Here is an 18,635-nt window from a genome sequence, read left to right as displayed (position 1 = left end):
GGCTTCCCCTGCCCCAGCCACACGCCTGGGGGGGAAATAAAATTTTCTTTCTTTATTCCCCCCCAAAAAACAACTAGGTGCGTCCTATGGGCCGGTGCGCCCTATGGGGCGAAAAATACGGTAATGTTAAATAATAGTAATGCATCATCAACCTTCCATAATCTTTATGAAAACAGCATGATCTTAGAAAATGGTTTGCTGCGGAATAGCCTTTTTAACGAAAGTAGTTCCTCACAGGAAAGGGAGCCGCTTTCTGCCCCCTATTTCTCAGCTTCAGCGTTCCTAATGCAATTTTTCATCCTCTGCCTTGCATGATAATCCTCCATCTCCTGGGCCACATTTTAACCCCTTTATCCCCTAGATGTTTATTAATCACCTGCACAGTCCCTTTCACCTCAGTACAGTGGCACCTCTCGTTGTGAACAGGATCCGTTCCCGGAGCCCCATTCGCAACATGAGCAGAACGCAACCCGCGTCTGTGCGGGTCACGGTTCGCCGCTTCTGCGCATGCTCGTGGCGTCATTTTGAGCGTCTGCGCATGCGCACGTGGTGAAACCCATAAGTAACCCTTTCCAGTACTTCCGGGTCACCGTGGGATGCCACCTGAAAAATGTAACCTAAACCGAACGTGACAAGAGGTATGACTGTAGGTCCATAGTAACCACCTTGGGAGACCCAGGTCTGAGTCACTTCTAGGGACTGTGGTATGGGTCTGTCAGTGAAATAGTGGTAAGGGTTGGTGCCTGGGAACGACTAAATGAGTGCTCAGGAAGGAAAATGTTCTTGGATCTGGACCTCCCCTTGTCAGCCTTGCAATGCATGGGAATTGCTGGAGATGCAGAAGGAAAGCAGGTTTCAATTTAGGGAATCTGAAACTGAAACACCCACCCCAATTGTTGTTTATAATTATAATGTGCCACCTGATCTCATGTTCATCTTGTGACACTGGAATATCCCAGTGGAAATTCTCTGTGCAGGCCTCTCTCACGTTCCTTTCTCCTTTGGAGTGGGTGGTCAAGGATTTCTGGATGTACCACCTATGCTTCAATGGGGAATATGTATGGCACTGAAAAACCTCGATATTAAATGTCAATATAAAGAGCCCCCGTGGAACATGTGTCCTCTGTATCAATGGGGCCTCTTTTAAAGGACTCACCCTGTATAACTGTACTTAATGGAAACTTCAACCTTGGATATATAGGATTGATTCATTCATGGGATGAAGCTGTTAACTGTTATTTCTGGAGGCACAAATTTATTCCTAATCTATCTTAAATACATTGATAGTATTATGTCACTGGGTGCTGGGGCAGGGGTAGCACCTCTCGTGGGGGACATATAGGGCTCCTTCGGTCCCCACCCTGCACTCAGCTCTCTCCGGTGGGCCCTAGAAGCTGGCAGCATGCAACAGCGGACACAACCCAGGGAATAGTTTTGACTGGCTGGCTAAACCTGTTGAGGATAGTCAGTGGGTCTCAAACCCTCAGGGAGTTAGGGCCTTCCGCTGTATGTGAAGACAGGTTCTGGTGGATTTAGCGGATGACACCAAGCGTGGATCCAACAGTCAAGAAATTGGTTCTGCACGTTATTCCAGGTACACTCCAACCAACAGCACACATTCCCTAATCCTGAAACCATTTAAGCCCTGAGGCTACTGCCTTGTGAACCACCCGCCATTTCAGTAGGAGTCCTTCGGTTCTCCCACCTTCTGGCCATGTTCCCCCTCCACCTACAGAGTGGATTCATCTGAATCCCAGGGGCTGGGAGTCCTAAGTGGGGAGACAGCTGTTGGCCCTGCTGGGGGGTTTCTCCTTGGCTGGTCCTTGTGAGAAGAGGATGCTGGACGAGGTGGGCCCTGATCCTAATCCAGCAGGACTTTTCTCATGTTCCCACAAACTGAAACGAGACCTACAAAGATACAGTCTCCCAGGCAAGAGGAAGGACATACCCCTCAATTGGTCCAGTAAAAAGATCTCTGTATTTTTCTGTTTCAAGCGAGGAGTTGATCTCAGACTTGCAGATCAGAGTCTCTCCTGTGCACAATGAGTAAAACGGAAGTGCCATTTATGTCACTGTAAAAGTATTTTGTTGAAGAAAGTTATAACAAAGTAGCTGGTGTCCCGTTAACGGCTAATAAAAGTATGATGGTCTCAACTTTTGTGGGCCACAGGCTGAGGATGTGGACTGTGGAGCAGGAATACTCGCAATCTCCATTATCCTGTGAGTCTCTTTGTAGATTTTGCGTAGTTATTTTGGAATTCCTACTGCAATATCGGCTCATGAAAAGTTACGGATGGAGTAAATTACACGGTTGCTGTATACTATCACCCCACACACAAACTCTCATTCACATACAGTCTGTAATTTTGGCAAGCTCACAGCCCTTTCCTGTAATACTGGCAATGCACAGCCCTGGGTGTAGAGCCTCCAGCCACAGGTATTGTCTATCATGGAAATGCCCCAGACTGGGACGGATTATGGATCTTTGGATGCTGATAGACTGTATCTCCGTTTGTAACTGACTCTGACATTGCCTACAAAAAATAAAAGTAATAGAAATGCTTTCAGGGTATACTTACCGATAAACCCTGAAAACCTTTCTATAGAATCCTCACCTCATCTGTCTCCTGAGAAATCTCTATGTGTGACAAGAAGCTACAGTTAGAACTGGATATGGAACAACTGATTGGCTCAAAATTGGGAAAGGAGTATGGCAAGGCTGTATATTGTCTCCCTGCTTATTTAACTTGTATGCAGAATTCATCATGCGAAAGGCTGGGCTGGATGAATCCCAAGCTGGAATTAAGATTGCCAGAAGAAATATCAACCACCTCAGATATGCAGATGACACAACCTTGATGGCAGAAAGTGAGGAGGAATTAAATAACCTTTTAATGAGGGTGAAAGAGGAGAGTGCAAAATATGGTCTGAAGCTCAACATCAAAAAAACGAAGATCATGGCCACTGGGCCCATCACCTCCTGGCAAATAGAGTCGGACACGACTAAACAACAATAACAACAATGCAGCCGAGGATCAGTGGGGAGAGGACTGAGCTCCCAGGGAGAAAAGGGTGGGGGAATCAGTAGACCCCCCCCCCTTATCAGGCAGAGTGGGCAGAAGGGAGAAGCCAAGGCAGACCCACCACCGGAGATTCCTCCTCCAGCGCCCAAGGATGGAGACATCTCTCCAAAAGGAAGAGTCTCTCTCTCTCCCTCTCTGCTCGGCTGGCCTTCTACCCCCCAGGGATGCTGCCATTCCTCCCTCAGCCCCCCAACTTCCTCTGCCCACCTCCCTCCGTCCCACAGTCTCCCCTGCGCCCAGAAACCCCCTTGGCATTGCTCACCCCTCGCCCTCTGCGCTGAATCTCTCCCGGGCGCACCAACCTCTCCATCCCGAGGCGGGAGAGGGAGGGGGGGTCTCTATCGAGGCCTATTTCACTTCCTTTAACCCTTTCGTGGACTCCGTCTCTCCCTCAAGGCGCAGGAGTACTTCGAGGGATTCCTGCCAGGGGGGAACGGCAGAGGGCGTCATGTTTGGGTCCTGGGTTCAAATCCATCCCTGCTTGGGGATAGGAGGTCCTCGTGGGGACCCCCTTGGTGGGCATCACGTTTCAGTTCAGGCAAGAGTGCCCGGAGGGTGCAGGGCAGTTCAGCATTGCTTGAGCCCCCGGGGAAAAGAGACGCGTGTGGAGGGGAGGGCGCTGCAAAGGAGATGGCAGCTGGATTGCATGGATCGGGGGCCACCTCCTGGTCCCCCAGGAAAAAGAAACATGGGTGGTGGGGGGGCTCCAAAGGAGATCCTGCCACGCAATCCCTGCAGGTGTTGGGCCCCCCCTTCGCAGCAGGATTGCGGGGATCGGAGCCCCTGCTTATGAGGCCCAGGAGAGGGGCTCTTTTGCGGGCAGGGGTGAAACTAGGCTGGATTTCCCCCGAGTCAAAGACCCGATTGGGGACATTTGCGTCCCCACAAAGACATCCTCAACGGCGCCCTGCTGGAGGCGTCACCTGGTGCAAAAAACCAACCACCCCCGGCTAGCCCACCCCCATAACTACGGCTCTGTTTGCAGGAGGGGTCTCTGTCTTTTCCTCTCTACCTTCCCCCTAAATCGCCCCCTTTCCCACGCAGCCTCTTTACCTCTTTGTCCTCTCTGGACCTCCGCCTCCCTTCCTCGCTGTTCCGGTTTCCTTCCCCGCAAAATGAAGCGGAGTAGGGGGGTGAGGGGAATTAGTCAACCCACACCCCTCCTCCCCTTCGGAAAACCTCCCACTTTTCACTTTGGGCCCCCTGGAAACTTCCGACCGATAGACACTTCGGGTTCCTTGTCGAAGGCGCGCGCCTCTAGAGCTACGTTTCAGAGCAGCCCCTGCCTGTGTTGGGATGGAAACAGGAAGAGATGGCGCTGCCTTTGGCCTCCTGCTCTTGGGGCTCCGTCGGGAAATGGCCCCCTCCTCCCCCCCAAGTCGCCTCTCTCCCCACAGCGGAGAGTGGAAATGGGGGCGGGAGCGGGTGGCTTGCTGTTTGTGTATGAGCTGATGGATTTATGTTTCCCTCCACAGCAGGGTGGCAGCTGCACACTTATTTCCCCTTATTTACTTTTGTGATTGTATCATTTTAATAGAGTTGAGGGTCTTACGTAGACTCTTCCTGGCTCCTCAAAAAGGCCAGAAGAACAAGGACATAATCCATGTCTGCTTAAGAGTGGGCTAGGTAATAAGGAGGCAGTAAAAAGATGCAGGAGGGACGCGGGTGGCGATCGGCAGTTCGAATCCCCGCGGCGGGGTGCGCTCCCGTTGCTCGGTCCCAGCGCCTGCCAACCTAGCGGTTCAAAAGCACCCCCGGGTGCAAGTAGATAAATAGGGACCGCTTACTAGCGGGAAGGTAAACTGCGTTTCCATGTGTGCTGCGCTGGCTCGCCAGAGCAGCTTTGTCACGCTGGCTACGTGACCCGGAAGTGTCTGCGGACAGCGCTGGCTCCCAGCCTCTAGAGTGAGATGAGCGCACAACCCTAGAGTCTGTCAAGACTTGCCCGTACGGGCAGGGGTACCTTTAATAAGATGCAGGGGCCATGCAATTATTTGTATAGTTTAAATAATATACGTATATACGTATGTGTGACTATTATTATTTATTTAAATGATGAAACATCAACATAAAAAACTTCCCTAAACTGGGTTGCCTTCATAAATATATATCAATACAGTGGTGCCTCGCAAGACGAAATTAATTCGTTCCGCAAGTTTTTTCTTCTTGCGAGTTTTTCGTCTTGCGAAGCACGGTTTCCCATAGGAATGCATTGAAAATCAATTAATGCGTTCCTATGGAGACCGCTTGCCAGGCTGGCGGTGCGGAGAAGGGCTTTTCTCCCCACCGCAAGCCTTCAGGACAGGTACGGGAACAGAGGGGAAAGCGCGCAGTGCTTCTCCTCTGTTCCCGGGGCTTGCGGTGGGAGGAGGGTTTTTCCTCCCCACCGCCAACATTCAGAACAGCATTCTGAATGTTGGCGGTGGGAAGGAAAACCCTCCTCCCACCGCAAGTCTTCAGGACAGCCATCCGAAGGCTGGTGCGGGGAGAAGGTCTCTCCGCCCCACCGCCAGCCTTCGGAGGAGCCTTCCGAAGGCTGGTGGCGGGAGGAGGTCTCTCCGCCCCACCGCCAGCCTTCGGAGGAGGTCCGAGGACAGTGGGGAAGACGTGCTGCGCTTCCCCGCTGTCCTGGAGATTTCCCTATGGGCTTTCGTCTTGCGAAGGAAGCCCATAGGGAAATTCGTTTTGCGAAGCGCCTCCAAAACGGAAAACCCTTTCGTCTAGCGGGTTTTTCGTCTTGCGAGGCGTTCGTCTTGTGGGGCACCACTGTATTTGTTTTCTAATGATTGTTTTCCCTATGTCTTTAGCAGTTGTCTTCAGGGGCACAGTTACCCCTTTCAGGACCAGGAATTCTCCAATCTTGCCTGCCCCGTCCCCCAAAACAGTACATCTGTCTTGTCAGGATTCAACCTCAATCCGTTAGCCACTATATATCCTCCAACTGCCTCCAGACACTCACACAGGACTTTCACACCTTCACTGGTTCCGATTTGAAAGAGAGGTAGAACTGAGTATCATCCACATATTGATGAACACCCATCCCACCCCCTTGAAGATCTCTCCCAGCAGCATGTGGAAGAGGATGGAACCCTGTGGCACCCCACAAGTGAGAGCCCAGGGGTCCAACACTCATCCCCCAACACCACCTTCTGGATACGACCCAGGAGAAAGGAGCGGACCCACTGCATAACAGTGCCGCCAGCTCCCAGCTCCTCTACACATTCCAGGAGGTTGTTGTGGTCAATGGTATTAAAGGCCTCTGAGAAATCCAGAAGAACTTTTTATTGAGGGTGAAAGAGGAGTGCGCAAAAATATGGTCTGAAGCTCAACATCAAAAAAACGAAGATCATGACCACCTCCTGGCAAATAGAAGGGGAAGAAATTGAGGCAGTGAGAGATTTTACTTTCTTGGGCTCCACTGATCACTGCAGATGGTGACAGCAGCCACGAAATTAAAAGACGCCTGCTTCTTGGGAGAAAAGCAATGACAAACCTAGACAGCATCTTAAAAAGTAAAGGCATCACCTTTCCAACAAACGTCCGTATAGTAAAAGCTATGGTTTTCCCAGTAGTGATGTATGGAAGTGAGAGCTGGACCATAAAGAAGGCTGATTGCCCAAGAATTGATGCTTTTGAATTATGGTGCTGGAGGAGACTCTTGAGAGTCCCATGGACTGCAAAAAGATCAAACCCAACCATTCTTAAGGAAATCAGCCCTGAGTGCTCACTGGAAGGACAGATCGTGAAGCTGCGGCTCCAATACTTTGGCCACCTCGTGAGAAGAGAAGACTCCCTGGAAAAGACCAAGGTGTTAGGAAAGATGGAGGGCACAAGGAGAAGGGGACGACAGAGGACTAGATGGTTGGACAGTGTTCCTGAAGCTACCAGCATGAGTTTGACCAAACTGCGGGAGGCAGTGGAAGACAGGAGTGCCTGGCGTGCTCTGGTCCAGGGGGTCACGAAGAGTCGGACACGACTAAACGACAACATTCCTGGCCTCTCTCCTTTTGTCTCTGAGCTAAGATTGGTATCTGCTGCTTGCTCTCTGTTCTCTGAAGCTATGCCACTCAGCTGCCCCTCCTCCCTCTCCCATTCCAGCTCGCATTCCAGTGTCCTTATCTCCCTTTGCCTGCTTTAGATTCCCAGCCTCTGTCAGCTCCGGAACGAAGCTGACACCTAACAATGCTTAATGTTAATGCTAAAGTAAAGCTGGCCTTTCAGGGATCAAATTGTGAACTGAAATGTGAGTAAAATTTTTGTTACTTTTTAAGGAAAGATTCTTGTGTCTTTTAAGAGGGATAAAAGGGGACACGAGGAATAATCCATCTGGGCAAGCCAGATTGGATGACTTAACTAAAGAGATTCAAACGAATCTGCAAACTATCTTCCTGCTATATTGAGGGGAAACTGCTCTGCTACATCACTCACTAGCGTGAGTGAAGGAAGGATATCACTTATTCAACATATCCATTCCTACTATCCTTAACATTCCCACAGTTGTCCCTTAGCATTCTAAATTTGGGACCTGCCTGAACATCTTTCCACATTATAATCATCCGTATGGTTTCTCCCCTGTGTCTGTTATTTGGGGGATAATTGGCTAGGAGCTTACAGTGAAGCATTTAACACACACCTGTGCCACCGCCGGGCACATTGCTGCCAGAGGCTCTGGTGGTGCCCACTCTCTGCTCTGTGTGAGGAATAAAACACTGGCTCCTAAAGCTGAAAGCCCTAGGAGCTTTTCATATAAATTCTGAGCCCATTGGTGAAGTAGTAAAGTTTATTTAAAGAAAAGCATCGTTGCAAGTATGGGGGAGCTATTCAGACACACCCAGGTCAGAACAACACAGGAGTTTATCCTCCCCCCGGGGGCAAATGTCCCTCTTCTGTCCTCCAATTGGCTGGAGGGCGGCGCAGAGGTTACAGCCTATGAGACCGCCCGATCATACCTGATGCCCATCCCTTATTGCCCTTATTTGGTCAAAGCCCCACCCCCAGAATTTACCTATTGACAAAAGCAGCACACCGAAAGCTGCCCTAGTTTTGTGTGTTAACCAGTATGGGTTCCAATTGCAAGCATAAGCGAGTTTCATATCTTATAAAACTAAAAAGGCAAACCACATTTAGACTACCACTTTGTTCCAGTCACGGGTGCAAGCAGGCTTCGTATCTGGGTCCCAGCTACAAGCTATATGATGCCACCAGAGATCATGTTTTATTTCAACACTTCACCCTTGACGTAGCCAAAAATGAGAGAGGGCAGTAACACATTTAATTCGTACAATATAAACTATATACAAGGGTTTCAAGACTACCATCTGCATGTAAGAAGATGCTTTCAGATTTCTGTGTCTTAATTGTTCCTTTATTGCAATTATAACAATGGGAGTGATGTGACTCTTCGTATATTAAACAACTGTACATCCAAAACAACACAAAAAGTCTCACACTCCACTTTTCACAACTCTCGCATCCCAACTTCAAACATGAACATTTCCAATCTCTCCACCAAAGACCAAAAACCACGTGACACTCAGCCCACCATTATTCACCATCAGCTCTCCAGATGACACACCCCTCCCTAACATTACATTGCATCTTGTATTCTACTATTTTAAGATGTTACCTGCATTACTTATCATAGAATCATAGAATCATAGAATCATAGAGTTGGAAGAGACCACAAGGGCCATCGAGTCCAACCCCCTGCCAAGCAGGAAACACCATCAGAGCACTCCTGACATATGGTTGTCAAGCCTCTGCTTAAAGACCTCCAAAGAAGGAGACTCCACCACACTCCTTGGCAGCAAATTCCACTGTCGAACAGCTCTTACTGTAAGGAAGTTCTTCCTAATGTTTAGGTGGAATCTTCTTTCTTGTAGTTTGGATCCATTGCTCCGTGTCCGCTTCTCTGGAGCAGCAGAAAACAACCTTTCTCCCTCCTCTATGTGACATCCTTTTATATATTTGAACATGGCTATCATATCACCCCTTAACCTCCTCTTCTCCAGGGTAAACATGTCCAGCTCCCTTAGCCGTTCCTCATAAGGCATCGTTTCCAGGCCTTTGACCATTTTGGTTGCCCTCCTCTGGACACATTCCAGTTTGTCAATGTCCTTCTTGAACTGTGGTGCCCAGAACTGGACACAGTACTCCAGGTGAGGTCTGACCAGAGCAGAATACAGTGGCACTATTACTTCCCTTGATCTAGATGCTATACTCCTATTGATGCAGCCCAGAATTGCATTGGCTTTTTTAGCTGCCGCGTCACACTGTTGGCTCATGTCAAGTTTGTGGTCAACCAAGACTCCTAGATCCTTTTCACATGTAGTGCTCTCAAGCCAGGTGTCACCCATCTTGTATTTGTGCCTCTCATTTTTTTTGCCCAAGTGCAATACTTTACATTTCTCCCTGTTAAAATTCATCTTGTTTGTTTTGGCCCAGTTCTCTAATCTGTCAAGGTCGTTTTGAAGTGTGATCCTGTCCTCTGGGGTGTTAGCCACCCCTCCCAGTTTGGTGTCATCTGCAAATTTGATCAGGATGCCCTTGAGTCCATCATCCAAGTCGTTGATAAAGATGTTGAATAAGACCGGGCCCAAGACAGAACCCTGTGGCACCCCACTAGTCACTCTTCTCCAGGATGAAGAGGAACCATTGATGAGCACCCTTTGGGTTCGGTCAGTCAGCCAGTTACAAATCCACTGAGTGGTAGCATAGTCAAGACCGCATTTTACCAGCTTCTTTACAAGAATATCATGGGGCACCTTGTCAAATGCCTTGCTGAAATCAAGGTAGGCTACATCCACTGCATTCCCTTCATCTACCAGGCTTGTAATTCTGTCAAAAAACGAGATCAGGTTAGTCTGACATGACTTATTTTTCAGAAATCCATGCTGACTATTGGTGATCACAGCATTCCTTTCTAGGTGCTCACAGACTGTTTGCTTAATGATCTGCTCCAGAATCTTCCCTGGTATTGATGTCAGACTGACTGGGCGGTAATTATTTGGGTCCTCTCTTTTCCCCTTTTTGAAAATAGGGACAACATTTGCCCTCCTCCAGTCTGCCGGGACTTCGCCTGTTCTCCAGGAATTCTCAAAGATGACTGCCAGTGGTTCTGAGATCACATCTGCCAGTTCTTTTAATACTCTTGGATGCAGTTCATCTGGCCCTGGAGACTTGAATACATCTAGACTAGCCAAGTATTCTTGTACTATCTCCTTAGTTATTCTGGGCTGTGTTTCCTCTGCTGAATCATTTGCTCCAAATTCTTCAGGTCGGGCATTGTTTTCTTTATCGGAGAAGACTGAGGCAAAGAAGGCATTGAGGAGTTCAGCCCTTTCTGTGTCCCCTGTTTGCATTTCACCATCTTCTCCTCTGAGTGACCCCACTGTTTCTTTGTTCTTCCTTTTGCTACGAACATACCCATAAAAGCCTTTTTTGTTGCTTTTAACCTCTCTAGCAAGCCTGAGTTCATTCTGTGCTTTAGCTTTTCTGACTTTGTGTCTACACGTGCTGGCTATTTGTTTGAATTCCTCTTTGGTGGTTTCCCCCCTTTTCCATTTTTTGTACACATCCTTTTTTAATCTTAACTCAGTTAAAAGTTCTTTAGATAGCCACCCTGGCTTCTTTAGGCACCTTCCATGTTTCCGTCTCATTGGTATTGCCTGAAGTTGTGCTTTTACTATCTCCCTCTTAACAAACTCCCAGCCATCATGAACTCCCTTTCCTTTTAGTATTACTGTCCATGGGATCTCACCAAGCACTTCCCTAAGTTTTATGAAGTCGGCTTTCTTAAAGTCGAGAAATTGAGTCCTAGTATGCTTGGCTGCTCCTTTCCGCTGTATAGTAAACTTCAGAAGAGCATGATCACTCGCGCCTAATGATCCTTCCACTTCTACCCCACTAACTAGGTCATCAACATTGGTTAGGACCAGATCTAAAATGGCTGTTCCTCTTGTTGCTTCTCCCACTTTCTGGACAATGAAGTTGTCTGCAAGGCCAGTGAGGAATCTGTTTGACCTTATGCTCTTGGCTGAGTTTGACATCCAACAAATATCCGGGTAATTGAAGTCCCCCATTACTACTATCTCCCTTCCTTTTGCATGCTTGGCCATCTGTTCCAGGAAGGCATCATCTATGTCCTCCGTTTGGCTTGGGGATCTATAGTAAACTCCCACAATGAGGTCACTGTTATTCTTCTCTCCCTTAATTTTGACCCAAATGCTCTCACTTTGGCTTTGAGGTTCTAAATCTTGGATCTCTTCACAGGTATACACATCCCTGACATATAACGCCACTCCTCCTCCTTTCTTGTCTGGTCTGTTTCTCTGAAATAGATTGTATCCCTCCATTATTACATTCCAATCGTGGGACTTATCCCACCAGGTTTCAGTGATTCCTATTATGTCATATTTAGTTTGCTGTACCAAGAGCTCAAGCTCATCTTGTTTATTTCCCATACTTTGCGCATTAGTGTACAGACATTGAAGTCCATTAATCATTCCCCCGTGTCTCTTATTTAAGGATTTTTTCCTCCCACCACTAGGTCTGCGTGCTGTTTGCTCCATTCGGTCTATGACATTTGGATGATCATCTTCATCAATTGATAGACTCCTACCTTCAGGAGCACTGTCTCCCTCCCCCACATTAGTCAGTTTAAAGCCCTCCTGATGAGGTTTCTGAGATTTTTTGCAAAAACATTCCTCCCAACCGTTGTGAGGTGCAGCCCATCGCTTGCCAGAAGTCCATCTTCAAGAAACTGCATTCCGTGATCTAAGAATCCAAACCGTTCCTGTTTACACCATTTGCGAAGCCAGTTGTTCACTTCCACTATTTTTCCCTCTCTCCCTGGGCCACGTCGTTCAACTGGGAGGACAGATGAGATGACAATTTGTGCATTTAATTGCTTCAATTTCCTGCCCAGAGCCTCGTAATCTCTTTTGATCTTCTGGAGGCTATTGCTTGCAGTGTCATTGGTTCCCACATGAACCAAGAGGAAGGGGTATTTGTCAGTGGGTTTTATGATTCCTTGCAGTCGTTCAGTTACATCTTGGATCTTAGCCCCGGGGAGACAGCACACTTCCCGAGACATCTTGTCAGGCCCACAGATCACTGCTTCTGTTCCCCTCAGTAGGGAATCCCCTATCACCACTACACGCCTCCTCTTAGGTCTGGTCGGGGTTCTTCCGTGAGCTGTCCGTTCCAAGGTCGCCTGCACATTCCCTGAGGACTGCCTTTGCTGCTCGTCTTCATATACCTGATCGACTGTAATGAGGGAGAGATCCTCAAATGGAGTCTGCTCTTCGTCTTCCATGCTAGGGGAAAGGACCTCAAAGCGATTGCGTATTTCTAAACAATCAGAGCGAACCCTGGGCCTCCTACTTCTTTGAGTCACGTTTCTCCATATATCTGGCTCCTGTGTTGGTGAACTAGCCTCCTTCTCAGGGGAGTCCCCTGTCTCCTCCTTGGTGGAGACGGTGTGCTCTGTTGCTTCCAAGAAGAGCTCCAGCTCTCTAATTCTTTGGAGCGTAGCTACACGTTCCTCCAGTTACTTTCTGTACTCCTTACATTTAAAGGGTTTCACCCATGTGAAATTGATGTATTTTATAGTGTCCACTTTGACTGAAACTCTTTCCACACTGTACATTTAAATGGTTTCTCCCCTGTGTGAGTTCGCTGATGTATTCTAAGGTTTCCACTTCAACTGAAGCTCTTTCCACACTCTATACATTCAAATGATTTTTCCCGTGTGAGTTTGTTGATGTAGTTTACAGTGTCCACTTCAACTGAAGCTCTTTCCACACTCTATACATTCAAATTGTTTCTCCCCTGTGTGAGTTCGTTGATGTAGTTTATAGTGTCCACTTTGATTGAAGGTTTTCCCACACTGCATACATTTAAATGGTTTCTCCCCAGTGTGAGTTCGATGATGTATTCTAAGGTTTCCACTTCGACTGAAGCTCTTTCCACACTCTATACATTCAAATGGTTTTTCCCCTGTGTGAGTTCGATGATGTATTCGAAGATGTCCTCTATGAGTGAAGCTCTTTCCACACTCTATGCATTCATATGGTTTCTCCCCTGTATGAGTTCGATGATGTAGCTGAAGTTTCCCACTTTCACTGAAGCTCTTTCCACACTCTATACATTTAAATGGTTTCTCCCCTGTGTGAGTTCGCTGATGTATTCTAAGGGTTTGACTTTGACTGAAGCTCTTTCCACACTCTATACATTTGAATGGTTTTTCCCCTGTGTGAGTTCGTTGATGTTGTCTATAGTGTCCACTTCGACTGAAGCTCTTTCCACACTCTTTACATTTGAATGGTTTTTCCCCTGTGTGAGTTCGCTGATGTTCTCTATAGTGTCCACTTTTATTGAAACTTTTCCCACACTCTATACATTTAAATGGTTTCTCCCCTGCGTGAGTTCGATGATGTTGTTGAAGTTTCTCACTTTGACTGAAGCTCTTTCCACACTCTATACATTTAAATGCTTTCTCCACTGTGTGAGTTCGTTGATGTAGTCTATAGTGTCCACTTTGACTGAAGCTCTTTCCACACTCTATACATTTAAATGGTTTTTCCCCTGTGTGAATTCGTTGATGTAGTCTAAGTTTCCCACTATGAGCGAAGCTCTTTCCACACTCTATACATTCAAATGGTTTCTCCCCTGTGTGAGTTAGATGATGTCGTCGAAGTTTCCCACTATTAGAGAAGCTCTTTCCACACTCTATACATTTAAATGGTTTCTCCCCTGTGTGAGTTCGATGATGTAGTCGAAGTTTCCCACTATCACTGAAGCTCTTTCCACACTCCATGCATCTGAATGGTCTCCCCTGTGTGAGTTCGCTGATGTATTCTAAGGGTTCCACTTCGACTGAAGCTCTTTCCACACTCTATACATTCAAATGGTTTTTCCCCTGTGTGAGTTCGTTGATGTAGTCTTAAGTGTCCGCTTTGACTGAAGGTTTTCCCACACTGCATACATTTAAATGGTTTCTCCCCTGTGTGAGTTCGATGATGTATTCTAAGGGTTTCACTTCGATTGAAGCTCTTTCCACACTCTATACATTTTAATGGTTTTTCCCCTGTGTGAGCTCGATGATGTAGTCGAAGTTTCCCACTATGAGCGAAGCTCTTTCCACACTCTATACATTTAAATGGTTTCTCCCCTGTGTGAGTTCGATGATGTATTCTAAGGTTTAGACTTCGACTGAAGCTCTTTCCACACTCTATACATTCAAATGGTTTCTTCGTTATTCCTTTTGAATTTACAGATGGCCCCCCAGAACTCTTGCCTGTCTTCTCCATCGTCTGCTTCAGAGTGCAGGGAGACAAAATCCTGTTGGGGTTTCAAGGGAGAGAACAGAGGAATATGACACACATCAAGTTCAATTGGCACTCATCCCAATTAGTATTTATAATTATGATGTGCCACCTGACCTCGTGCCCGTTTTCTGACACAGGACTATCCTAGTGTATATTCTCTGCCCAGGCCTCTCTCACTGTCCTTTCTCCATTTGCGTCACTCCTGGACGTACCTCCTCCATTTCAATGCGGAATCTGTGTCACACTGAAGAAGCTTCATATTAAACATTAATATATAACTGTACTTAATGGAAACTTCAGCCTTGGATATTTAGCACTGATTCATTCATGGGATGAAGCTGTTAGTTTTATTGCTGGATACACAAATTTATTCCTGAGACATCAAATACATTAATAGTATTATGTCATGGGGTGTTGGGGCTGGGGTAGTACCTCTCGTGGGGGACATATAGGGCTCCTTCTGGGGTGATTGATCCACCATTAATCCCCAACCTGTACTCAGCTCTCACCTGTGGGTCCTAGAAGCTGGCAGCATGCAACAGCACGCACAACCCAGGAAAAACTTCGACAGGCCAACTAAACCAGTTGAGGATAATTGATGGGTCTCAATCCCTTGGTGAGACGGGGACTTTCACTGCATGTGATGACAGGCTCTGGCACATTGAGCAGACGAGACCAATAGTGACTCCAACAGCCAAGCAGGTGATTTATGCAAGTGGCGTAGAGGGAAGTGAGCGGCTCATCAACCTGGGAAGGGAGGCCAAGCAGTAGAAGGAAAACTCTGATCCTAAACCTCCAGCTGTGCTATTTCATGCTTCAGATGAAATTAGCAAACATCCAAAGGAATAAGAAAAGAATTTAAAACGCTTACAGTATATATTTATCCTGGGAAAATTGCAATACAAGTAAATAAAATTCGGATGCTGAGGGATGTAAAAAGGGAGTCCGTCCCTGCAGCGGTGAGAAAATGGTGCAGAGATTAAAGTCACAAGAACGAAGAAGGAAGTGAAAGCTCATGCTGAGTGAGTAGAAAACAAAACAACGTACTGAGGCAAAGGACATTTTGAAACAAGTTATTAGAGAAGAGTTAAAAAGAAGGACTTTGTAAACTTTTCTTGGGATTATTTTTGAGGTGGAGGAAAAGTAACACTCCAGGTCTGAAAAGGCTTCAAGCAGAAAGGGAGGAAAAGGGAGGGAGAACCCATAAAGTCTTCAGAGACTGCAGTAAATCCTTTTACAACATCGTTTATCTTTGACTAAAACCATCTGCTTGTGGAGGTTTCAAGGTTGCATTTGTGGTTTTTCTGCTACGTCCTTGCCGGTAAAAGACTGGAGAAAGAGAAAGAGTTTATTACTTATCCCTTCTTTGATATATTAGACCAGCAAAGGGGAGAAAGAGATTGAATTTTAGGTGAAGAAGAAATAGACTTGGCAGTCTTATTTTATGTGGACCTTTAAGTTCTTAATTATTAGAAATGTTGCCACACCCATAAGCACTTTAAAGACTGTGTTGCTATCATTCACTGCAATTTTCCCCAGGAAAAAACAACCCCACTCCCCTCCTGAAACTTGGCTGTTTGATACAGTCCCCTTCCTGCACTTTTTTGTGGATTAAGCCAGCAAGAGGCTAGAAAAAAACTGAGTTTGGAGTAAAGGGAGGGTCTGTTCCCTAGTATCTGATAATTCTACATCTCCTTGTGGATTAAGCCAGCAAGTGGCTAGAAATAAAGACTGAACTGGGATACAATAATAAAAAGTGCTTCCTGTATTTACACTCTGGTGGATTAGGCCAACAAGTGGTTGAAGACCAGCGGAAACTTCATCGAAGGACTGACTTGTCAAGTTGCAGAAGAGCAGAAGAAGAGGACCTCTGATGGACTTAGAGTTGGACTAATATTTAAAGTAGTTATGTACTACTGACACTGGTGTAACCTGAATTAGGAACAAAAAGAGATAAAAAGTGAAAGTCATTGTGGGGGGTGGAGGAAAACCGAGGGTGACACCTAGAGGCATAGAGTGAAATTGCAAGCAAGGATTATATTTTATACTGCTTATCTTTACTCTGTTGGCTCTTTTGGACCACATCACAGGTTGAATCATCTACCCCACCGGTGGACAGAATATTTTACTGCAGTAATTAATCTAAAATGGCAGGGGGAAATGGGGGGAAAATGGGGGGGGGACCAGGAGAAAGGAAAATTTCCAGACAGGAAGAGATCAAGGATTTGGATATTTTGTGGTTAAAAATAAAGGAATAATTTAAACAAAATGAACAACATATGGAGAAAAAATTAGGAGAAGTGCAGGAAACGTTGGATAAGAAAATAGAGGGAGTGGTAGGAGAACTTTAAAATAAAATTAAAGATTTGACAGTTAGATCCAAGACGATTGAGGAATCAACGAAAAGGATTCAAAAAGAAGTCAAAGAAAATAAGAGAGAGATGGAGAAAATCAAGGATGAAGTAGTAGATTTAAATAAAACACAGCAGGTCTGGGACAGTTTAGCTCTATTGGAGATGCGTCAGAAACAACTTAATTTGAAATTTAGAGGCGTAGGTGAGAAAATGAATGAAAATATAAAGATAAAAATGATCAAGGAATTGGCAAGATGGATGGATATGAAAGAAGAAGAAATTGAATACACAGTTGAGAACGTATTTAGAATAAAAGTAAGATCTTTAAAGGCTAAATAAAAAAAAACCTACCAGGCGACTGTCTAATGATTTTTAATTCATTAGATATGAGAAACGCAATCTTGAGAATGAGTTACCAAAATAAATTGGTAATCGATGGTAGGCCAATTATCATCTTTAAAGAAATTCCCACTAGATTTTTAGGAAAGAGGGACGGATACAAACCATTAGTGAGTTTGTTGAAGAGAAATGGAATACAACATAGGTGGGAATTCCCCGAGGGGATTTCTTTTTATTATAAAGATAAAAGATTTAGGCTAACTGATATTCAAGAGGTAAAGAAATTCTCAAGGAGATATGAGAGAGAGTTGGGAAAGTTGGAAGGAGATAGAGCTGTTCACAGACCTGGGGGAAAGGAGACTGACTCAGAGGAAGAAAGAAGGAAGAAGAAAAAAGAAAGAAAGAAAGAGGAAGAGGAGGAAAAAGAGGAAGGAGAAGAGGAGGAAGTAGAGGACAAAGAGGAAGAGGAAGAGGAGGAGGAAGTGAACCTTGGGGACAAAACCACCCGAATTTGAATTTAATTCATAGCTGAGAACTAAATACGTAAAAATGACTTTGAAACTGTTAACGTGGAATGTGAATGGATTAAATGAGAAATCTAAGAGAAATAAAGTTGAAAACGTTTTGAAGAAAAAATATCTTGATGTAATTTGTTTACAAGAAACCCATGTAGCTAAAAAACATAAACATATTCTGAAAAACAAAAGGTTGGGTACGAAATTTATTAATTCAAATGTTAACACGAAAAGAGGGTGGTGTTATATATTAAAGAGAAATGGGAGCCTAAATTTATTTTTAAGGATGACGAAGGGAGAATAATTGTAGTCCAAATTAATTACCAGGGGGAGAAAATCAGTGTGGTTGGGATTTATGCGCCAAATACAAATAAGGGGGAATTTTACAGGAAGCTGGAAGAAAGACTGATAGAAACTGTTGATCAAAAGATAATACTAATGGGAGATTGCAATGGTGTGGTGATGCCAGAAGTAGATAGATCAAGAAAAAAGAAAAAGTTTAAGCAAGGCAAGCTACCAAGGACTTTTTTTGTTCTTGTTGATAATCTTGACCTAATAGACATTTGGAGACTTAAGCACCCAACCACAAAACAATTTACTTTCTTCTTTGAGCCACATCAAAGCTGAAGGAAAACAGATTATATCTGGATTTCAAGGGATATAGCTCCAAGAATAGCGAAAAGTGAGATACTACCATGAACATTATCAGATCACAACCCTATGATTTTAGAACTAAGAAGTAAAGAACAACATTCATTCAGATGGAGGATGAACGAAAATCTTTCTGAGAATCAAGAAGTGATTGAGAATCAAGAAGGAGACTGACTCAGAGGAAGAAAGAAGGAAGAAGAAAAAAGAAAGAAAGAAAGAAAGAAAGAAAGAGGAAGAGGAGGAAAAAGAGGAAGGAGAAGAGGAGGAAGTAGAGGACAAAGAGGAAGAGGAAGAGGAGGAGGAAGTGAACCTTGGGGACAAAACCACCCGAATTTGAATTTAATTCATAGCTGAGAACTAAAT

General features: G+C 45.5%; 1 protein-coding gene across 1 annotated transcript in view; it reads right to left on the bottom strand.

Annotated features, from left to right (window-relative positions):
• Positions 1 to 8,426: 8,426 nt before the first annotated feature.
• LOC310757138 (uncharacterized protein) overlaps positions 8,427 to 18,635 on the bottom strand; it is a gene marked incomplete at its 5' end in the record, with an annotated part of 52,644 nt that continues 42,435 nt past the window's right edge. Inside the window, one exon of the mRNA XM_083602339.1 lies at positions 8,427 to 8,709. The remainder of the gene's footprint in view (positions 8,710 to 18,635) is intronic.

This window comes from Podarcis filfolensis (assembly GCF_964270895.1).
Source record: "Podarcis filfolensis genome assembly, chromosome: 2".
In the NCBI taxonomy this organism is placed as follows: Eukaryota; Metazoa; Chordata; class Lepidosauria; order Squamata; family Lacertidae; genus Podarcis; species Podarcis filfolensis.
Note: the sequence above shows the minus strand (reverse complement) of the source record. Positions and strands in the feature narration are given on the sequence as shown.